Below are 24846 nucleotides of genomic sequence, written 5' to 3' on the forward strand. Positions count from 1 at the left end.
TTCCATAGGGATTTTGAACAGCGATAGCTCCTAAACCACTGTACAGAATTACACCAAATTTGGCAGAAATGTAGCTCTTGGTAAAGAAAGAGGCCTTTTTCTTATCTGGTGTAAATCTGTTCAGTAGTTTCAGAGGAATTAAAGGAAGTTTTGAATCGTATTTATAGGGAAGCAAAAGATTCACATCCCCGCCCGATCTCATGCTGAGATCTGAATGTCTGACAACACTTTAACAAAGAAGCGTTGTCAGCCTCCCACAAAAAAGGTTAAAAATAAAGAAAAGGGGCCAGCGTAGAGTAACATAGACCCCTTAGCTTTGGTGGTGGGGTCTCAGAAGGAACCCCCCGGACTAAATCGCATTAAAAAAAATGCAGCAGAATCGCAACGGGGTCACAAATCCATGGCAAAAATTTACAAAAACAAAGCTCAGGCTCCCGTGCTTTGTCATTTTGAAGACCCCAGGTGGGCTTTTCCTGGGGACTTTATTCGAGTGAGGGGAGGTGCCTGGCCCCCTCCCTCTGCCCAGGGGACCCCCACCTCTCCGGGGCATAAATCAGAGTTAATACGGGGACCTGACTGCCCCCCCTCAAAGCCCCAGGGACCACCAACTCCCCGGGGCATTTGTTCAATTGTGTGTGAGGGGGTCGTACAGGGCCGATCCCTCAGCCCCGTGGACCACACCTCCCCAAGGTATTAATCTCATTGTGGCTGCAGGACCACAACCCCCCCCTCCCCCCCCCCCACAGCCCCAGGGACCACCACCTACCCGGGACATAGATCAAATTGGGTGCGGGGCAGCACAGCCCTCCCAACATCCCCATGCATCTCCTGGAGCCTATGTTAAAAATAGAAAGAGGGGGTCCATTTTGGACCCCCTGCAGCCCGAAGAACCACCACCTCACAGGGGCAATACATATTGAAGGGGGCCGCATGGCCACCCTCATAGAGCCACTGATAGCACTGGGGGCCGTCTCCCCACAGGGCCAGCTCCTGCTATGTCCCGGTGGCAGCTTAGGCAGCTGCCACCAAGCCACAGCAATCACTCTGCTCTGATGAAGAGAGAGCTGTCAAACATCTCTCCTTTCATCGGAGCAGAGGTTCCCTCTGTCTGCCTGCCTGTGGAGAGGCAGCCAGGAACACAGAGGAAATTGCTCTCACAGAGAGGGAGATGCTATAGCAGCTCCTTTACTTTAACAGCAATGCTGGCTCCCACAGGAGGTGGGATGCCATCTGGGACATTGGGGACATTCAGGCTCCCCGCATGGTGCCCAACATTGTGACTGGGTGCCCTGGGTGGCACCCAGTTCACATGGCCGGGCCCCAGAGGATGGGGTCCTCACGGCTGAAATTGTCCCTTGGGAGGGGTCCAGGGGGTCCCCTTTCCCCAACAAAAAAATTATAATTAGGCTGCGCCCCAGTGGATGGCTCACCTGGGCCAAGATCGGCCTGGGTAGTAGGGCTGTACAGCCCCCTGGCTCCCCCCAAAAATATAGAGGTTTGGCCCCAAGTGATGGTGTCCCTAGGGCCAAGATCAGCCCTGGGATAGGGGGCCAAGTGGCCCCCCTACCTCCCAAAAAATAATAATTAGGCCACGCCCCAGGGGATGAGGTCCCTGGGGCTGAGATCAGCCCTGGGGATGGGGGCCAGGCTGGCCCTCTTCCCCCCAAAAATAATAATTAGGCTACATCCTGAGGGAAGGGGTCCCCAGGGCCAAGTTCGGGCAGGGGAGGGGAGCACTCAGCCCCCTCCCCAAAAATAATTTAAATGTTTAGGGTGGGCCCCGTGGGATGGGATCTCCAGGGATGAGATCGGCCTGGGTGGAGGACGGAACCCCCTTCCAAATTTTTTTTCAAGTATGTATGATGAGCCCTGGTTGCTGGCATTCCTGGGGCTGATATCGGTCAAAGGAGAGGGAGCCACGCAGTACCCCCCTCTCCCAAATTTCTTTTAAATATCTATGCTAGGCCCTTGGGCATGGGGTCCCTGGGACCGATAACAGCCTGAGGACGGGGGGGGGCATGCAAGGTTGGGTAGTATAGGGGTTGGCCGAAGGGACTGGTCAAAGACCATGCCCTGCGTCCAACCAAAGCTGTGCACAGCCGAAGGCAGGAAGCAGTGGTGGTTATGTTAACATAGAGTAATGAAAATTACTATACATTAAAAAAAAACATAGAAATTGACTGAAAAAAACAAAGGTTACAGGGACGTTAGAGTTAGGAAACAGAATTTTTAAAAAAACATAGAAATTCACTTTAAAAAACTAAGGTTACAGGGATGTTATGGTTAGGCTAACATTTATATTGTATCAAACCATAGAAATTCGCCAGTTGTAGTTAGAGTTATCTCAAGTAACTATAACTCATGCCATAAGGTAACTATAACTCGCGCTCTCGCCATGCACTGCTAATTACCCCACAATTTACAGCACGCATTGCATCTTCGATAACACCATTGTTAATGCCACTGTCACATCTGCCATAAAGGTATTGATCAGATAGCTATGCATGGTAGGGACCATTGTTAAGATCTGTATCGAAAATGAAGTACCATGATGGAGTACTGTGATGATTTAAATGTTGAGAGGATTAATGGAATTCTTCAACCAAAGTTTTATCTCTAAGGTGGGTGGATGGTATCCTTTTTTGACATTCTTGATGTGAATGAATCATGTTATATTATGGTGTTTTATATGAAAATTGCAACTATCACAGGGGCATTGTCTTCCTCTCATTATGGAAATAAATGGATATTGCCACTTGGGCTTAATTGTATTTTGCAGCAGTAGGATGGCATCAACTGCAGAACGGTAATTGCTGTGAGTATTTGTAGATGGATTACATTAGTTGCAGTGCCATTATGTGCATCAGATTGTCTGATTATGATAGGATGTCTATATTCATTATTTTATTTGCATTCGTTCCCTTCCTTGTGTGCTAAATTTGTGCATTGACAATGCAATTAATAAAACCAGTTTGCAGGCTCAAAATGATTTGTATGTATGATGATATTAGTTCTATTGAATGTCACTATCAGGGTCTTTTTTCTTTGGTTCTATAGTCTCTTCATGTGTCTAATGATCACCGAGGACTGGTTTGCACTATTTATTTTCTGAAGGGGATTGACTCTGTACTTGACAAAAGTGGCATAGCCAAAACGCAATAGTCTGATATCAAAATAAATCAGTGTTTTGATCTCAGAGGAGTGCTTCATATATATCTTTATATATGTGTGTACATATATATATATATATATATATATATATATATGTGTGTTTACCTAGTAGCAGTCGCAACTAGATAGTTATAGTTAGGACCTAATTTCTATATAAAAGGGTTTATTTACCTGCCACATTTCTGGTGCTGCTTGATGAATTTTCAGGAAACTTAGGTAATTAACGTACAAATGACAAATTACAGCACTCATGATATCTTTGATAATATAATTGATAATAGCAATGTAATATTTACAGTAAAATGTTTAATGAGAAAACTGTGTATGGCGGGGGAGGGAGTTATAGTTACCTTTGGGCATGAGTTATAGTTACTTGAGGTAACTCTAACTGTAACTGGTGAATTTCTATGGCTTTGTACGTTTAAAATGTAACCCTAACTATAACATCCCTGTAACCTGTTTTTTTTCAGTGACTATATATATATATAGTCACTGAAAAAAACAGGTTACAGGGATGTTATCGTTAGGCAATAGAATTAAAATGAAATACAGACATTTACTTTGAAAACCCAAAGGCAACAGAGACGTTATAGTTAGGCTCACATTTCAAACTTACAGAACCATAGAAATTCAGCCATTATAGTTAGAGTAATTTTGAGTAACTATAACTTGAGCCCTAAGGTAACTTCAACTCACACCCCCACCATGCAGTTTTTCCATCAATAATGGTACCTCAAATGTTACAGTGATAGTTTCAATTATGTTATGAAAGAAGTCATGAGCGCTGCAATATCTGGGGTAATTAACAGCGCATGGTGAGGGCATGAGTTATAGTTACTTGAAATAACTCTGACTATAACATCTCCCCCGTGTGGGAACAATACTTTTATCTCTTTCCCTGCCTGTATGTTTCTGGGCATGGAAAGAGATGAAAACACTGTTTTTAGCAAACTGGTGAATTTTGACAGTTCCCTTTTGCTCGAAGCAGAGTGTTTGCTTTTGCTTGGTGGGAGCTGTGATGGTGTGCACCTCGGGAGATAGCAGTAACTTGCCCTGGTGGTGGCAGTCCCCAGGGCCATAAATGGTTTCAAGGGGTGGCCCCATCCTTTGTTCAGCACAGGCTGGCCCCGGGGAGGTGGTGGTCCCCAGACCCATATATGGCCTCCTTCTTCATTTAAAAGATGTTATTGGCCTCAGGAGGGGGTGATTCCCAGTGCTCGCCGACTGCATGGACTGCCTCTTTAATATTCAGTGTAGCCCCAGGGAGGTGGTGGTCCCTGGGAACCGGGGATCAGCGCCACCCCCTATTCATTTTTATTACTTAGCCCGGGGGAGGTGGTGGTCCCCTGGGCCGGGGGGGGGGGTGTTCATGTGGCCCTGGCACATATTGCTCCAGGAAGGGGGCCCGCAGTCCTCCTCCTTTGTTTAGCATAGGCTGGGCATGGGGAGGTGGTAGTCCCCAGGGTCATATATGACCCTGGATGCCTTCTTCATTCAAAATACGTTATCGGCCCCGGGGAGGTGGTGGTACCTAGGGCATGGGAGGGTCCTCGAGGTCCCCATGCATATGTGTAAAATGTAGACTCGCAGAGGTGGTGCTCACCAGGGTTTTTAAGAGCCCTAAGAGGGCGGCCCTGTGTGCCCCTCTCCTTATTTATTAAATGACCATGCTCCGGGGACCTGTCCCACAACGGGGTGGAAAATGAAAAATAAGCGCAGGAGACCGCTCTTGTTATTTTTTTTTTCTAATTCACAGCAGTATGCGCGAATATTCATGCGTTTTGCTGTAAATTACAAAACAAATGTTTTTGCCATGGTGGGGTCGTTAGGAGACCCCTACAGCAAGGCTAGGGGATTAGGGGATTTGTACACTGCCCCCTTTTCTTTTTTCACATTTGATCTAAGACTAAGCTGAAGCCAAGTCCCAAAATGCCTGCCATGACTTCCTGGTTTAAGTGTTGCCAGTCAGTCAGATCTCTGCACAAGATCAGCAGTATTTGTGAAGTTGTTGCAACCCTAGATGTATACATTTGTATTTCCTTTAACCGCTTAGCTGCTGGGTCTTTCCCCCACCCCCCAGTGCTGAGCCCTTTTTTGGGTATTTATGGTAGTTAACGCTTAGGCCTTCATACTTTTTTGTCCATATAAGCTATCCACGCCAAATTTGCGTCCTTTTTTTCCCAACATCCTAGGGATTCTAACAGTACCTAGAGTTTGTGGGTTCCCTTGGAGGAGACCAAGAAATTAGCCAAAATACAGCGAAAATTTAGTTTTTTAAAAAAAATGGGGAAAAAGGGCTGCCGAAAAAGGCTTGTGTTTTTTCCCCTGAAAAAGGCATCAACAAAGGATTTGTGGTGCTAAAATCACCAGGTTCTCAGCTTTCAGGAACAGGCAGACTTGAATCAGAAAACCAAATTTTTCAACATAAATTTGGCATTTTACTGGGACATACCCCATTTTTACTATTTTTTGTGCTTTCAGCTTCCTTCCAGTTAGTGACAGGAATGGGTGTCAAACCTATGCTGGATCCCGGAAAGCTAAACTTTTCTGAAAAGTAGACGACGTTCTGAATTCAGCAAGGGGTAATTTGTGTAGATCCTACAAGGGTTTCCTACAGAAAATACCAGCTGAAATATAACAATATTGAAATTCAGCTGAAAAAAACAGCCATTTTTCTCCACGTTTTACTTTTTCTTGCGCTGTCAGATTTTTGAAAGCAATATATTGTTACCTCTGCTGGACTCTTCTGGTTGAGGGCATATATAGGGCTTGTAGGTTTATCAAGATCCCTCGGTACCCAGAGCCAATAAATGAGTAGCACCTTGCATTGGGTTTTCATTCTATACTGGGTATACAGCAATTCATTTGCTGAAATATAAAGAGTGAAAAATAGGTATCAAGAAAACCTTTGCATTTCCAAACTGGGCATAAGGTCAGGTGTTGAGAAGCAGTGGTTATTTGCACATCTCTGAATTCCGGGGTGACCATAATAGCATGTGAATTACAGGCCATTTCTCAAATTGATGTCTTTTTTTACACACTGTCTTACATTTGGAAGGAAAATATGTAGAGAAAGGCAAGGGGCAATAACACTTGTTTTGCTATTCTGTGTTCCCCAAGTCTCCCAATAAAAATGGTACCTCACTTGTGTGGGTTGGCCTAATGTGATGTGTCCATGTTGACAAGACATGCAACATGAACACATCAAATTTTTACATTGAAATCTGACGTGTTTTTTGCAAAGTGCCTAGCTGTAGATTTTGGCCTCTACCTCAGCCGGCACCTAAGGAAACCTACCAAACCTGAGCATTTTTTAAAGCTAGACACCAAAGGGAATCGAAGATGGGGTGACATGTGGGGCTCTCATCAGGTTCTGTTACCCAGAAACCTCAAAATGTGGCCAAAAAAACACCTTTTCCACTCATTTCGGTGACAGAAAGTTCTGGAATCTGAGAGGTGCCACAAATTCCCTTCCACCCAGCGTTCCCCCAAGTCTTCCAATAAAAATTGTACCTCACTTGTGTGGGTAGGCCTAACGCCCGCGACAGGAAATGCCCCAAAAACACAATGTGGGCGCATCACATTCTCCCAAAGAAAACACACCTGTTTTTTGCAAAGTGCCTAGCTGTGGATTTTGGCCTCTGGCTCAGATGCCACCTAGGGAAACCCACCAAACCTGTGCATTTTTTAAAACTAGACACCTAGGGGAATCCAAGATGGGGTGACTTGTGGTGCTCTGACCAGGTTCTGTTACCCAGACTCCTTTGCAAACCTCACAATTTGGCCAAAAAAACACGTTTTCCTCACATTACAGTGACAGAAAGTTCTTGAATCTGAGAGGAGCCACAAATTTCCTTCCACTTAGCATTCCCCCAAGTCTCCTGATAACAATGGTACCTCACTTGTGTGGGTAGGCCTAGTGCCTGCAACAGGAATAGATCACACAACAGTCAATGTTGGTCCTTACATAAGCGCAACTGTTGACCCTGGGGTGATGCATTCCTGATGTAGGCACTAGGTACCGGCACTCAAGAGGGGTAGTGTTTTTATCAGGACAGGTGTGGAAACACTGGGTGGCAGGAATTTTGTGGATCCCAGCATATTCCTATAGGTTGTGTGACAGAAATGCAAGAAAAAATAGAGTTTTTATTCAACATTTCAGGTTTGCAGGGTATTCTGGGTAAGAAAACTTTGGGGAACCCACACAAGTCACACCCCTGTGGACTCCCCCGGATGTCTAGTTTCCAGAAATGTGTGGGTTTAGTATGTTTCCCTATATGGCCGCCGAACCGAGGACCAAAAACACAGGTGCCAGCCTTACAAAACCAATTTGTTTTGTGATAGATAACTTTGTTGTCTCCACAATACCATTTGGGTGGAATTTGGGGCTGAACTAAATTGGGGAGCTCCCAAGAGAGCACTCACTTTCTCTGTGCTTGCCGCCCCATGCACCTGCTCTCTGGGTTGGGCTAACCTGCTATTGTTCTGTTGCACAGACTGTGCTTGCGAAGGAACAGCAGGACTGTCCTCATCACCTCCCTCACAATTACTGGAAGAGGAGTTATCGAATGGGACTCCGCCGACTGAAAAAATCACTCTCAGAGTCTGCCCCATTTTCCTATCCATCTGATGTTGTCTCATTATCTGCTGTCTCAGTCTCTGATCCTATGTCAGAGCTGTCCTCTATAACCCAAGTGAGGGCTTGAGCAGCAGTCATCCAACGAGATGCCACCTCTGCTACTGGCTAAACTGTTGTTCTAAAACACTAGCCTATGTAGACAGTCACAACATGTTGGTGTGTGTGTGTGTGTCTGTGAGATACGTGCAAAAGCAGAGGTCACCTTACCTTCGTTTTCCCTCAATCAGCACGTTCTTTCAAGACACTCAAAAACACCTAGTCACATACCAATCGTCACAGTCTTTAGCACCTCTAGCACCCAGTCCAACAATCATTAATGGTGCTCCCACTCCCATGTCCGTCTCCTCCTCAGATTCCCTCACTACCACCCAGAAGAGTCGCCCTTCATCTCTCCATAGCCGCCCCACACATACATTTAATTTGTTTTATAGAGCAGGTAATGGCTGACTTTACTAATATGCTCAGCTATTTACATAAAATACAGATTTGCTCTTTGCAGTAGGCATATAAACCTTCTGCGCTACTTTATGGCATCAAAACTGCCACTAGACTAAAATCTGATCCGTTTGTAGCAGAAACATAATCACAGGACTTACTTGACTTTTTTATTACTGCCTTAAATCTACAGTTGAAATGTTTGAGTTGAAGTATGTGCATTGCTTTGAAGATGCAAGCTGCAACTGCAAGACAACTGATGGCCCCCAGGGAAACCATTCAACTACTAAAAATAAGTATTGCCCCCACAGTGGGTCACCATGCCCACGGACGACCCCCTGTCGATTTCTTTAAAACAAATTATTTTAAAAAAAAAGTAGCCCCTGGGCGAGGGGGGGCATTTGGTTGTGATCACGTCCCCCCAGGGGACACCTACCTTTTTTCAAAGGGAGCCGACCCCACCAAATGAAATCCCTGGTGTCTAGAGGGGTTTCCTGGCCCTTGATTGAGAGCCAGGGAACGTGTTCAGGAAGGTCTCGTTTAAAAGCGGAGAGTCTCCCCTTTCAAACAGGGTCTTCACAAACATCGGGGAAAGTCATTTGGGGCCGTTTTCCCCATAGGAGCAGGAAGCGCCCACCATGCCCCTGCCTGCGCCGATGGGGAAAACAAAACAGTGACGTCAGCACGCCGATGTCACAAAGGGGCGGGTGAGGGACGGGGGGAGACACAGAAGATCTTTTGTGTCTCCTGGGGTGTTTTAAAAAAAAAAAATCACCTGAGGATTTTTTAACCCCCTCCCTGGTGTCGGCCACTGGTCGTGAGCCGCACCAGGGAGGTAGCATGGGTGTCGGCCAGTAGCCGATGCCTGCACTCTAGGGGTTAATTTCTCGAAAAATACTGAATGGATTTACACCAAATAACAAAAAGTGTGCTTTCTGGTCCAAAGGTTACCTTTCTGCCAAGCATGGTGTAATTACGTCTTGCGGTTTGGGTTGTAGCTGTGTTCAAAATCCCAGTGGGATTTAAAATGGGAAACACCCTGCTTTTTTTCGACTCTTGCTTAATTGATCACCTTGAAACTTTACATGTACAACACCACCCTTGGGCACACTTTTTTAGAAAATGCCATAACGATTCATCAAATGGCACCAAAGAAATAGCAAAGTCAAAAAACACTTTGCTATGGAAACTAGTCCTAACCATAACTACCTACTGGCCACCACCAAGGCAGATGTGGAGTTGAAGATGTCAAAGTTATACTATTTAATATGCATGTACCACTTCAATATTTCACCTATTGTATTAAGGTATCTGAAAATTGCTTACTCAATACTGAAGACTAAAACTAGTGCACTTGGTGTAATTTTTATACTGTGCCTCATGTTCTTTCTTCTTTTTTCTTTCCCTTCAGGTTCCTGTAGTATATAGTTAATTTAAGTCTATTGGTGGAGTGACGATTAGGTAGGTTGTTTAAGGTCCTGGCAAATCGCACCAGATCTTTATTGACTACTTGAGCGAGAAACATGTTGACCTACTTTATGGCAGTGTAGGGATAACCGATACTGCCTTTACTATATCCCCAGAAGATAGGGTTTGTGGTCACCAGACACCGTATGTTAATTGGGTAGAATAGACATTATTCTATTTTTTCCCCTTACTTATTGTTTTTAATCATGACAGAGGGTTTCTCTTTTTTCAATAAATTGTTCTTTTCGGATTTCTCCCTCTAGTCATTTTTAACAGCATCTCTTTTTACCAATCCCCACATAATCGCATTCACACACCGGCAAATATTCTCAATAAAAGATCTCCGGCAAAGAGCCCCCTTGAGGGGCCTGTCAGGCATTGCAGCACCAGCCTGACGGGGAGCAAAGCCCGATGATGAGGCATGTCACCAATTGGTGAGTGAGGGCTCTTGTTCCAGATTTGGGATATTCACAGGGACCTGTTTTCTCTTTCTTCTTTTTCCCTCATTGGGTCTGGCTTTCATTCTCCTTTTAGTGGAACTGCGCATTCAGTTGTTTCGGGATTTATATGGGAGTATCATGCACAGGACCAGTTTTCTTCTCCTTTAAAATCTCCCACTATTAAGGCCCTTTATTTGTTTTAGTTGAATTGAAATAAGCACCAAAGGATCTGTACATAGATGTGCAGTTAGGTGTAGAAAATGCATACATACTCGTCAGAGAGACAAAAAAATATTTTTGACAACACAGCCATGGTTGTTAATGTGTTCTTCATGGTGGAATCCTAACGGAGAAGATTTTTAAGCAGCTGAAGTTGGCCACTGCTTTTAACCTTTTCATGTATAGAAAACCATGTCTAAAGTAAATCTGTAACAAATTCTGGTAAGAAATACCCCACAGCTATTCTATGGTTAACTTTCTCACTCATGCTATGGGTGCACTTGTCTAGCAAATTTATTCTGTAGAAGATTGTCTCTGTGCTGCAAAAAATTTACTCAAAAGCAATCAGTTGGTACACCTAAACCCAAAGATAATAGTGACTGTGCAAAATACAGGAAGGGGAATAATCCTTGCATCCACGGCTTCTTGATGACCATTGACTGGGTTGACGGTGTAGACTCTAAAACATTTGTGTGCTCCCCCCGTCTTGCCAAGAAAAAAAAGCACTGAACGCGTCCCACTCTGGAAAAGGAAACACGTTAAAACATCTGAGGCCCAAGAATAAAATTGATCCTGACACTGGTGGCAACGATGGAGTTGGTATTGATGGTTTTATGCAAATCTATCTCAAGACTGATGTTTGTGAGTGTTGTATCTGAACTTTACGTTCAGAGTTAGCAGTCATTTAGATGCAATTGGTAAGCATATTATAGACTTGAAGGTGAATGTTTCCATCTCTGCTCCCACTGATTGGGTTGCGTCTTGTCCACTCCACAACACTGCAGCAGGGTATACTCATTTCCCTCTGCACCATCTCTCTAATGGACCGCTCCTGCAGCTCCAAAAGATCTGGAAGGCAAAATAACTAATGGTAACAAGAAATCACTTGCTTCTGAGAAAGTCCCACATATGCAGTTGCCAGAAGCCCCCCAGTATATTATTGTTCTTAATCGGATCCCTCAGCTAAGGTCAGATCATCCAGAGGACCATGATCAACTGCTTAATAAGGTTACTCACTGGTTGAAAGGAAGGTCAAGGAACAGGTCTCTATTACTAAGTGACATAAATTTGGTTTGAAGAGGGTCCTGCGTTGGGAATTCGCCAAAACCTGATACAAAATACTGCATTGCGTTTCATTTCAGGAATGGGTTTACAAGTCATAATCTGCTTCCTCGGCTTATTACTGTTGCCTTGCGTTAGGGTAGGGTTAAGGCACTCCTGTGTGGCTATATTTATTGGCCCAGATTTACAGTACTGGAATCGTGCAGTCCAATTGAAGCCCGACAGAAATATAATCCTAAGATTTCATATCCCAGTTCCAAATAGATTTGCTGCTTTGTCACAGCTTGAGGAGTTAGACTGAGAATCAGTCCGACCTAATATATCATCAGTATGTGGAACTACTTGGATTCAATATATAGAGCATGCAAGAGATTTTCAAACAGCAGCCTTAAAACCCTGCCAGATAGGTCCCTCCAGTATCAATTGTAAATACATCCTCTTACCTGCACAGGGTGATATATTGTCTACTAATACCTTTTTTATTTTTTCTTCTTGGATCTTGGTGGGTTTGGGCACTAAAATGAATAACTCCAAAGGGGTGTAATTTTATCAAGAAATTTGATATCATCCGCTGTCAGGAAACCTGGGCTACAAGTATTCCACACATAGATTCTTTTGTTTCTTTTCTTCTTGCCTTTATTTCCTTCGTTTACAGGCAGAGATAATGGTGAATTCCTTACCCTAGTTTCCACTTTGTTTCCAGGAACCGTCCTTTGAGTTTTACTAATTTCAAAATATTGTGGTTTGATTGCAGCCCTGTAAAATTTCTAGTCAATTTTTAGAATAATAATGATACTAATAATCATCACCACCATTTAACAATTTTAACCAGAAAAACACTAACCTAATAAACTCAGGAGTGAGATAGAGGAGGAATTTGTAAGTAGGTAGCGTAGCTCTGCTGATCTTGTGGGATGGGGACTTCAATCATAAACTTTGCAGCCTTAAGACCTCTGAATTTGTGGACCTGAGCGAGGAGGCCTTAACACAGTTCTGTTATACACCATATGGAGAAGCACTAAATTTCGTTATCATTCCAATATGGAAGCCCACTTTCATAGGTAGGGATTGCAGTAGTCAAGACAACTTTATTTTGTTTTTGCCTGATAGACTGGGTCTTTGTTCAGATTATATTGTAATTGAAAATGGACATAGTGACCACAACAGTTTTCTTATCATGGCATCATGGACACCTCAGATTTTTTATCAATCACACAAAAGGTGTGGGGAGAAATGTGTGCAATTTGCTTAACAACTGGCAATTGCTCATGGTAACATTCCAAACCATTAGACCTCATTTGAGATCAACAATCCAAGCATAGAATTGTACAAAACAGAACTACTGCATGTATAACATTTCGTATTTTATTATCATCAGAAAACTTCTGAAAAATGTAATTATTTAAAACACACATATTAATAAATGCAGAAATTCCATCATACTAGATACGTTTTTGATACAAAGGTGTTAAGAACCTCTTTCAAGATCCATCAAGTGCTTGCCAGAAGAAAACAATATGGTTTAAATCCTGTTTACCCTCATTACACAACAGACATTGAAACAGATCTCTTCCATGATCAGGCAAGATTCCAGGATAGAACCGAAGAGGAAGATTACCCAACTGTACTAGAATATCAGACTTCTTACACTGTGATCAAGGGACAGGAACAATATTATTGCTTCTTACCATAGGAAACTTTGTTCCATGTATAGTTTTAGCAATGGTAATTGTAAAATTGTGTTTTTCTGTATACAAAAATAATGCTACCAAATTTCTCTGCAGCCCTTTTAGAGTCAAGTCAAGTAAAACCCACTTCCTAAGCATACACTAAAAGGTGCAAAAACTCATTCCTCAGTCTAGGAGGATAATTTCTGACATTCATTACCCGCAGCAGGAAGTCATGCTAGACAAATGAAAATAGGAGTGGTGCTTGTATGCATCCTTGTTTCAATACATTCCCTGATTTTATCTTTTGAGTTATCCTTTTATTCCCTCCCATCACAACTCTGCACCATGTTGAAGTATAAGGTGCGATTATTCCTCTTAGGAGATTAGGTGGGATAACTAAATCAACAGGTTTTTTTCCATAAAAGTGGTCTATCTACTCTGACAAATGCCATTCAAAAGTCAATAAACGTGTATAGATGTTTTGAGACTAAGGGGCTCATTCTGAGCCCGGCGGGCGGCGGGAGCCGCCCGCCTGGAGGGAGCCGCCAAATGACCGCACCGCGGTCAAAAGACCGCGGCGGCCATTCAGACATTTCCTCTGGGCCGGCGGGCGCTCTCCAAAAGAGCGCCCGCCGGCCCAGAGGAAATGCCCCTGCAACGAGGACGCCGGCTCAGAATTGAGCCGGCGTAGTTGCAGGGGTGCGACGGGTGCAGTTTGCACCTGTCGCATATTTCAGTGTCTGCATTGCAGACACTGAAATACACAGTGGGGCCCTCTTACGGGGGCCCCTGCAGTGCCCATGCCATTGGCATGGGCACTGCAGGGGCCCCCAGGGGCCCCGCGGCACCCCCTACCGCCATCCTGTTCCTGGCGGGAGACCCGCCAGGAACAGGATGGCGGTAGGGGGTGTCAGAATCCCCATGGCGGCGGAGCGCGCTCCGCCGCCATGGAGGATTCCCCCGAGCAGCGGGAAGTCGGCGGGAGACCGCCGACTTTACGCTTCTGACCGCGGCTGAACCGCCGCGGTCAGAATGCTCGTGGGAGCACCGCCAGCCTGTTGGTGGTGCTCCCGTGATCGGTGGCCCTGGCGGCCACAGGCCGCCAGGGTCAGAATGACCCCCTAAGACTTTACATATTTGTTGACTAATGTTTGAACAACACTAATATTTTCCATCACAGAGCAATTAGGTCTAAACCCGGTTTGTTCCAGGGTAATAATTTCTGTCCTGGCAGTTTGGGCTGGACTGTTCCATGAGGGGAGGGTCAGGGCTGATTCACATATGCCTGGGTTCAAAATGAGATGGCATGGTGAGCAAAAGAAGGATGGGATGCTACCTTGAGCGATTGCCAGTGGTTAGATGATTTGCAAGTATTCCTCTCATCACCTTTTGTGTGTTTGATGTACCACCCTAAGTGCAAGGGTATGCTCAGTAGTGCATCCCGTGCTCATTGTTCCACTGGAACCAAGTTATACCTGGTTTATGAGCCCTTACCAGGGTGGAATAGGTCCTAGATTACATCTGTTCTGGTCTGGTGAGGGCCTGCCCTGTCGACTTGGGCTGTTTTGTTCCTATAGGGAGCAATGGCAAAGCACGTTTTTCCTATGGGTGGGTCCAAACTGAAACGGCACAGTGAGCAAATGAATGATGGTTTGGGATGCTACCTCGAGACACTGCCAGTGCTTAGAAAAATTGCAGGCATTCCTTCTTTCACCTTTTGTGTGTTTGATATATCAACTAGAACTGCTTAACTAGAAATTTACCAATATCAGCCATGAAGAACAAGGAGTTTATAATGAAGTAGAACAGAATACATGAGAGAACCCTTTAACTAATTTGAACCTAAAGAATAAGACACACTTTTCAATTTGCTTATATGAGAGTGCTAGTCGGAAAGTAATAATTAGCTGCTTTGCTGCATCATGGGGAACAATTAGGGAATTGCTACTGGCCCCTGAGTGCTCTGTTAAATTGACATCTTTTAGATGGATTGATAAACAATGGTCAAATACTGATCATTTGAGATATTGTAGTACTGAATAAGAAAGGGTGGTAAAAAATAGGAAGATATTAATTAAAGCAGAGGCCTATCAACCCTTCCGGGCTGCCAGTTTGGCTAAAGATAGTCAAGCACCTTGGCACATAGGGCCTGATTACAACTTTAGAGGAAGGTGTTAATCCGTCCCAAAAGTGACGGATATACCACCAGCCGTATTACGAGTCCATTATAGCCTATGGAACTCGTAATACGGCTGGTGGTATATCTGTCACATTTGGGACGGATTAACACCTCCTCCAATGTTGTAATCAGGCCCATAGTCAATTTTCCATACATTAAGGAACTCAAGGTCTCAGGACTCGATGTGGTACTTGCCTTGATGACTGGTTTCCCCACTTTTCAGGGGTTTATTCTGGCTCACTCAGACTACAGAGGTCTCAGGTAATACAGAGGGTTGGATGGAACAGTCAGTCAGTCTATGCATCAATTTGTAAGATATATTGCCTGCTATTAGCAAAGGTCCCACAGGTAAGACACCTGTGTCCGATGGGGTTTGGATTTATTCAGGGAAAACATTGTCCTGTGGGCTTTCATTTTGACTAATTTTCTGACCGCTGTTGTCAGCTTTGGCCCACCATGTTCATGGTCCCATGCCACTATTTTGCCCATTTTTAAAAAGGCTGCAAATGTGACCCAAAGTATTATTGTCCTGTTTAGATGATTGGCTCAACAGCTAAGATGATGAGTAGGATCCTTTTAGTCCTTCTTCAAGTGGGAAAAATGCATCCTTTCTGACCTGCAATATGGGTTTAAATCAGGCCTTGGGACTCTCAAGCAATGCTTGCATTTTTAACTTTTAGTTAACAAATATACAGTAGAGAACAGGGGGGGTGTATATTCAGCTTTCGTGGACCTGAGTTCAGCTTTTGCCACATCAACGGCTCTACATTGTGGGTCATCATGTCCAAGCTAGGCTTTGAGGCCAATTTGTTAAGATTCTCTGGCAGTTGCACAACTAGGTAATGGCTAGTGTCCACTATGGCCACCAATGTTGAGGTGACAAATCAATTTTTTTTATCAAGAGGTGGTCGCCAGGGAAGTGTGCTCACCTTTTTTTATGTAGTTTATTCCTTAATGGGCTTGAAAAGGTCTTAACCAATTCCGTTATCAATGTAGCATGTGTTGCCAACCACCCAATACCTGCTCTTCTCTATGCAGATGACTTGGTACTCTTAACTAGGACCCCACTTGGGTTACAGAAACATTTGGCCAAAATCTCTTTTTTTAATGGTAGACTTAAATTTAACAATGATCCTGTCATAGACACAGATGTTTTTTGGCCCTAAAATGCATACATCTAGGTGTTATTTTGTGGACAGTGCCAAAATCAGCCCTGTTCCTACTTTCCCATAATTAGTAATTTTGTTTGATTATTTTATTTTGTTGGGGTCCATTAGGATGCACAAAGGCTGCTGTGTTTGCCAGGAGCAAAGAGGCATTGTTTAACTTTGCCGCTAAGGGCCTGATTTAGATTTTAGCGGATGGATTACACCATCACAATAGTGACAGATATCCCATCCACCGACATATAAATCACATAGAAAATGATGGGATTTATATTTCGGCTGACAGGATACCCGTCACTGTTGTGACAGAATTACCTCTCCACCAAAATAATCAAAATCAGTCCCTAAACTGGGTAGTAAACCCATAAAAGAGCTGATAGCCATATATATAAGACGAAATGCTTCTCAATAGCCAGTTGTGGTGAAGGGCTATGGGGCACATTGGAGCATGCAGCCTAATAAAAGGTAGAGAATGGCTTTTTAGGAAGGGTGGTGGTGGTCCCTCAAAGCACCTCTGCTTATCTGTGCCTCTCAGAGCTGGGGTTAGATTATATTTCAGACCATATTCTTTTGTGGCCCCTAATATTATAGTTATCCATTTGGAAGAAAGATCAAATCGCTTTTGACTATCGGTTTATCAGACTGTCTTTGGTCTGAGTATGCCTTGAAGATTGCTTAGTTAGTCTACCTCAAGAATCTTATTAATAAAACAAATATTCTGGAGTTGTTTTGTAACCCGGAGGTGTCATCCTTCTCCTGTAAGCCACAATACGAGAATAAGTCTTCATTATGTGTTACACCCTTAGGAACCATGTTGAGATGTTGAAAAACACTGTTGCAAATTATGGCGTTTACAGTAACCTCAGAAATACAACCATATTTTATTTGAGTTCAGAATAACCAGCACAAGTAACTTTTCAGTAGGCTGAGATTGAAATTGTGCATTATTTGGTTGCCTTCCCTGGGCCTGGCATTTTTATCCTGAACCTAGCAGTTGGGCCCTGTGATTCCAGCTCTTCCTAGTCTACGATGCACGTTTTTTTTGTTGTAAATGTAACGTGTCCTCCATACGTTGGCTTTTGCTTCCAGTTTTTCTGCGCACCAGCCTCACACTGTGCAGGCAGCTGATACTTGTCACTGGCCTTGCATTTAAATTGTAAATTCACTATTCTCACAGTGTGAGCCTTTGTTTAAGCTTTTTTTGTTTTTTTGTTGTTGTTTTTTTGTTATAGCTGTCATACTTATCGCAAGATTTTTATTGATTCCAAGGGGCAGGTTTAACAAAAGTGGCACTGCACACAGTGCAGCTCCACTTTTCTTGCACCCCTTAGCGCCCCCCTACTGCCACCATGTGTGCACCATTTTTAAAATATGGCACACCAGGGCGCAGGGTAGGGTAATTTCTGATGCTATTGATGTACTGTTCAGGGTTAGCGCCAAATTTTGGTGCTAACCTAAAGTGTACATAGTGACCCATTGTCACCAAGGTGCCCCCTTTTAACGCGTGCTCTGTGCAGGTGTTAAAAGTAGTCACAAAAAATGACGCAGTGGAATCTCTTCTATTTTACAACACTATTTTTGCGGTCCTCCTAACGGGGGAATGCCCCCTTTGCATACATGGTGCATGCATAATGTGGGCAAAGGATTACAAAGTGCCACAATGCATGCATTGTGCCACTTTGTAAATTTGGTGCTGTGATTTTGGAAGCCTAACTCCATTTTACCATCACAAAAATGACGCTAATGTGGCACTAGTGCTTCTTAAAAATGGTCCCAAATGTTTAAATGTTTGTTCTTTATGTTTTTAAGTTAATGGCATCAAGTTTAGTGAATGATTGACACGCAAAGCAGTGATTTTAACAAACTGCCCCTCGCTGTGATGGAACTGACAAGAGACAGTGTAGACGTTTAGAAAAAGTGCAAGAGAACTTTGGGTCATAGGCAGGGCCTTTGGAAATATGCAGCAAGGGTAGACCAAATTATGTATCCGGGTTGACTGTATTATGCATCAAGGGAGTTGCTAGAAAATTAAAATACCCCACACTTTGACCCAAAGCTGTTATCGCACCAAGCAAGCAAAACATGTTATCACAAACCTCCCCAGAAGAGCTCTTGTGTCTTCCACCCAAGCCTCGATCAATTCATCTTTTTTATCCTTCCTTCAGTAGGAAGGATAAAAACTACATTTATTTGTACATTTTTTCAGAGTTTTTCCCTATCCAAGGTGGCCGAACTCCCTGGAAACTTTGTCACTTCCAGTTTGGGACTGAAGAAGGGATGCCCATTGCGAGTCCAGTTGCATTGCCATTGTTCCTATATCACTACTTGCTCACTGAACTCCATGGAATCTCCATCTTCTCCAGTTCTTCTTGTTTTTTCCTGCTCTACGCTTTGTTGATTGGCCTTATCAGTTGGAAGGTTTTTTCTACTTTCCAGTTATTTTCCACACTGACATCCACCATTTCACATTTAAATTCCTTCATTCATTCTTTCATCCATATTTCAGTCTTTTACCATTCAGTCCCTCTAGCCATGTTTGTGCTCATCCATATCCAAACTTATCGATCAAACCCACCCTTTCACCCTTCTATCTCTCAAACCTCTTTTTCATCCATTCATCCATTCATTGACTCGGCATCCATCCTGTCACTCTTCCATTCACCCTTCTTAATCCTTCCACTCATCCATTCATCCTTTCACTCATCCATCCACCCTTCCAATCATCCATACATCCTTTCACCATTCACTCATTAGCCATCCACCCTTTCTTCCAACATCTCACTCATCCATTCATTCTTTCACTCATCCATCCTTACATCTATTATTTTACTTACCATCAATCATTCTCCCTTTCACTCATTCATCCACCCTATTTACTCAGCAGCCACCTTTTCACTAGTCCATACATCCATTATTTCACTTATCCATACATCTTTTCACTGATTCAACCATCCACCTTTTCACTCTTTCATCCAGTCATCCTTTCACTCAATCATCTGTCCCCATCCATTAATCGTCCATCTAGTCATCCACCCTTTCATTTATTCATCCATCCACCCTTCCACTCACACATCCATCCGTACATATATCCTTTCACTCACACACTCATCCAACGTTTCACGTAAATTATGAACCTTTATCTGTAGAGTTGCAGGCAAAAGAAGCAGGGCACCCCTGTTATACAGCAAGAAAATGCAAATTATGCTGCAAAATGGAACACTTTTACAAGTATAACTTCAATGTTTTCTTATTTTTATGCATGCTAACGATGTCAGGGCAAATATTTCACCTTGATAGTGTCAGTTTATTACCTAAATAGAGCAATCACTATCCGACAGATGACCCAGTTAATCTGTGCAAAAGGCCTGCTGTAAGTAAAATTATTTACCTAAACCGGCCAATGCAGACTGGCCCCTGCGGGTTCTCCGATGTATTGTGCGGCCCCCCTTGGGCAGGATTCTGTGTATTGGAGGCTTCTTGCCCACCATTCCTTCGTCTTCCCCTGTGCGTCAGAATTCCACATGCTAATACTTATGAGGCCAGGAATCTTCCAAAGCCTCATACAGAGGATGTACTGCTGCCTACGTTTGTGGGTGTTTGCTAGTTCTGCTAGCCAGTTTTGTTTCTTTATGTTTATATTAATTATGAACTTGAGGAAGGAAGATTTATTTTTAGTTATAAACATTTATTTGTACATTTTTTCAGAGTTTTTCCCTATCCAAGGTGGCCGAACTCCCTGGAAACTTTGTCACTTCCAGTTTGGGACTGAAGAAGGGATGCCCATTGCGAGTCCAGTTGCATTGCCATTGTTCCTATATCACTACTTGCTCACTGAACTCCATGGAATCTCCATCTTCTCCAGTTCTTCTTGTTTTTTCCTGCTCTACGCTTTGTTGATTGGCCTTATCAGTTGGAAGGTTTTTTCTACTCTCCAGTTATTTTTCCTCACTGTTAGTATTTATTTTCTGGAGCATTGCTTGACTTCCAGTTATAATCCAGCATCTATTACTAATTATGGCGATATAAGGCCATTAATACGATCCAAGAAGTAAGTTCAAGCATCACCCAGACCATCTCTTGACACCATGTATGCCAGTGGTTTTAGTAACTTTTGATCCACCTGAGCTAGCAACATTTTTTTTTTGTTAAAATCTGCAAATTTTGCGACAGATGATGGGTTATGTGGCAAGTGAAACAAATCCATATTTATGTTGCGCCCACAGAATCAGGTCATTCCAGTGTCCTTTGTCAAATGAAAGATGAGACCTTAAAACTTGAGGTACTTTGACATGTCCCTAGGAGACCCTTGGTCAGATTCTTTATTCTTTCAAATGTTTTATATCCCACATTCCTCTGTCCCCATCAATCGTTCACAGAGTTCTAGAGTCAGAATTACTGAATATAAAGAAGTGAGATTAAGGGGCTCATTATGAACCCTGGCGGTTCAGACTGCCATGCCGGCGGCGGCAGCAAAGACTGCCACTGGCACAGTGGTCTGAACTGCCTTATAATGTTCACAGGTAGGGCCGCCAGTGGCGGCCCGCCTCCACTGCCAGGGTACCACTGACAGGCAGCCTGACTGTGGAGGAAATCATTTTAATGGTCCCTTTTCCCCCACTAGGGAAAGGCTTTTGGAAGGGTGCTCCGGGTCCCCCCTGGGGGCCCCATCACGCAGGTCATTGCCCGATTTATGGACAGTGATCTGCGCGACGGGTGCTGCTGCACCCGCCGCACACCAACATTGGCGGCGGCTCCATTTGGCCCTTTTCCCTGCTGGGCCGGAGGGCGGAAACATTATATGTCCGGCAGGGGGGTCATTGCGCTGGCGGTCTTCTGTTGACCGCCAGTGCTGATTTCAGCGGTTTTTACCACCGAGATCATAATGAGGGCCTAAGTGCCAATGTGAAGTTTAGGAAGGAATTTTACATTTGTGAGAAAGTCATACATTTGGCCCTGGTCACCCCCAGTTTTTGACTGAAGCTGGTGGTTACTGACTGACAGCACCCTGGGCACTGCTAACCAGTCCCAGGACCAATGCTTTGTTTAAAAGTTATAAGCAAATTAGGCATAGTTGTAATTGGCTCTGACAGCCTACCTGTAAGTTCCTATTATATGGTAGGGCATGTAGGTTTAAGGACCCCAGTGGATTTAGGGAACCCTTGGCTGCACTGGTGTGGTGTCTGGTGTCATTTGAAAGGAAGGCCTGTTTTGCTGGCTACTTTCAAAATCAAATTAACCCCAAATTCCACTCTGGAATTAAAAATACTTCCAAAATCTTGAACTACCTTATTTTTTACACATACATCACTCCTAAGGTCTGCCCTAGGTGCCCAAAAGGTTGAGTGCAGTGTAAATATAAGCAGGGACATTATAAAATATGTTTTATAAGCCCTGGTGAGAGAAAAACTGCCAATTTTGTTTTTCCCCATTGTAGTACATTAGCTCCATAGGCAGATATTGGAAAGCTTTATTTTAAAATAATAAAGTCTTATTTCTGATTTAAAAAAGAGCTAAATATGTCATGTACGATGCCAAATTATTAGTTAGAATAAATACAACAACTTGCCAATGTGAGATGTATTATACTATTACAAGTAAAGAGTTTTAGAACTCTTTCTAAAAATTGCCCAAATCAGCCCTCTAGTGCCCTTTCCTGATTTGTTAGCCTCTGCCAGGCTAAGCCAAGCTTCCTTAATGAGGTGTGAAGTAGCCTGCACTGAAACAAAGGAATCTGGTGGGTGGAGAACTGCTGTAGCAGATGGCAGAGCAGAAACAGTGCAGGGTCACCAAACTGCTCTTCAAAGGAGAGAAAGCCACTTGGGACAGAAACTGGACCTCCCCCTTTCCAGAAACCCCAGCCAGATGAGAGCCTCAGAAATTAGATTAGGAGAGGGGCTGGAAGGGGTGGGATCAGCCAGATCTAAGCTCCTAGGATTTTCTTCATTTTACAGTTTTGAGGAATAGGGCTTTCTGGGATTGGTTTTAGCCACACTTCACATGAGGTGGTCACCCCAGAGGTTGGCATCCTGCACTCCATTGGTCAGGGGTGCTCCCTACTTGCCAACCCAGGAGCATGGATTAATAAGGAAGAGCTGCCCAGCAAATCAGATCCCTGCTGGAAGAAAATGAGAAGAATAAGGGCTGTCTTGCTGTACCCCTGGTCTGTACCTGAAGGAGTGCACCCACAAGGAGTGCACCAGCTGTACACTCTGTGCTTCACTACAAAAAGGATGTTGTCTTGCTTCTCAAGATCCAGAAGTGGACTCCCTGTAAGCAACAGGAACAAAGGAGCTACCAAGAGTCCCCTGCATTACATCCCACTAGAAGAGCCAGGCTGACTAGCGTCTAGCGGCTTTTGAGGATTCTGACCAGGTACATTGTTGGAGTTGGAGTCCAAGAATCCCATGTATTTCTGAGGTTTTTACTGGTCAGTCCAATGGAAACTTCATAATGGGCCCCGGGGGATACCACCAGCTCCACAGCGCTCTCCTCTCCATAGGGCTGGCGGGCCGATGGTCGGACCTCATAATGAGGCCCAAAGGTAACATTTTGGCTGAGGTCTCCCGCTCTGTGTTTCCAACTTTTCCTCCATTGAGGTCAGCCGCAAACCCTATCTTTATCCCTGTTAAGCACGACCAGATGTCTGCTGTTGGCACGTTTTTCTTTTAGGCACTAGTAAGCACATGTTTACTGTAAATCTTTAAAAATTAATATCTCCGGTTTCCTACATTGGATTTTTATTGTTTAGTGTCATTTTAAATATAAAAATAGTTCCTATTTTTATAAATAGATGATTGATTTTTATTGTGTGTTGCAGCACATTCCACATTCTGTTATCAAAATGTGAGAGAGTAGTGGACAGCGTGAAATACTAGGGCCATATGCACTGAGCTCCAACACTGCTTACCCACTGCATGGCTAAGTAGGAGGCTTGGAATAATCAGCGTGGCTGGTGAAGGTATGGCTCAGAAGAGAAGTGGAGGATGAGCTGCCGGGTAAGACCAAACTGTGTGCCAGTGTGCATTCCAGCAGTCTGCCCACATTTCCAGATGACAGCCAAATGTGTTCAGAATAAAGGGAGAAGCTGTGAGACTGATGGAGATATGGTGATGTCTCTTTAAGAAGCACTTGGACAACTGGAGCATGATTTACTGCTATGGAAAGAACCTTGAGCAGGATGGATAGGTGAATGTGGTGGTAGAACTGGCCATGAAGAATCATAAACTCAGAAACCATGATTCCCAAAGATTAGACAGAGGTGCATACTCTTCGACTGCATACAAAACAACTAAAATTGAGCAATTGGAAAGCAAGATGAAGTATTCAACGATCCGCATCATGGAGATTCTTAATCCACCTCAGTCGAGAGGCTTAGGGAAAGAGATACATATGAATGTAGTGAAAGCGGTGCAATTGCCCAATAATGTACCTTGATTGCAGAAGGTAGAATTGGGTACTGTCCTGGCTGAACTGACAGGTTCTGGTCCATGTGAGAGAGTGACAAGAGCTGTGTTGGGAACACTCTTTGTACCTATGTCTAGCTAGGTGGCAACCATATGAGTAGGGCAAGATGGCAAGACTAGTAGCAAACTTATTTTTTAGGCTCAAGAGAAGAGGTTCCTCATGTTATTGCATGCTGAATGTATTGTTGATTTTGGTTTACCTTTTTTGTACATTAGATAGGTGGTCATTACAACCTCGGCAGTCTTTTTGCAAGACCGCCGAGGGACCACCGTGCTGAAGACTGCCAGTGCAGGTGGTTTTCCGCTCTGCGAATTATGACTGCTGGCAGCCCTCCGTCCTTTTCCGGATGGAGAGCCGCCAGCAGCCATACTGGCGGTCGGCGGGGAAGTGGAGGTTGCTCTACCTCCACCGCCCGTCAACAGAACACCGCCCAAGGAATCACGTTCCGTGATTCGGCGTGGCGGTGTTCTGTTGGCAGGGTGCTGGCGGCGGAGCAGCCCCCATGGATCCCGTCCCCTCCCGGAGGATCAACGGACCAGGTAAGTTGATCATCCGTTAGGGGAGGGGGTGGGGGTGTTATGTGTTGTGTGCTTGCATGGGGGTGTCCGTGTGAGTATGTAGAGGGGGTGTGTGAGTGTGTGTATGCATGCAGGGGGTGTGTTGTGCTTGGAAATGTGTGCGTCTGTCTGTATGACTGAATGGATGTGTGCGTGTATGTCTATATGTGGGTGTGCGTGTATGTCTGTGTGTGTGGCTGTTGGCATGTTTGGTGATATGTGTGCGGGTATGTGTGTTGGTGGTGTATGCATGCGTGTACGGTGTGTGTCTGGGTTGCGATGTTGGGGGTAGGGGTGGGGAGGGGCGTCCTGCCACCTTTGGGGGCTGGCAGGGGGGTGGGGGGTGTAGGGGGAGGAAGCGGGGTGGGGGAGACCCC

The sequence above is a fragment of the Pleurodeles waltl genome, chromosome 10 (assembly GCF_031143425.1).
Source record: "Pleurodeles waltl isolate 20211129_DDA chromosome 10, aPleWal1.hap1.20221129, whole genome shotgun sequence".
NCBI lineage: Eukaryota > Metazoa > Chordata > Amphibia > Caudata > Salamandridae > Pleurodeles > Pleurodeles waltl.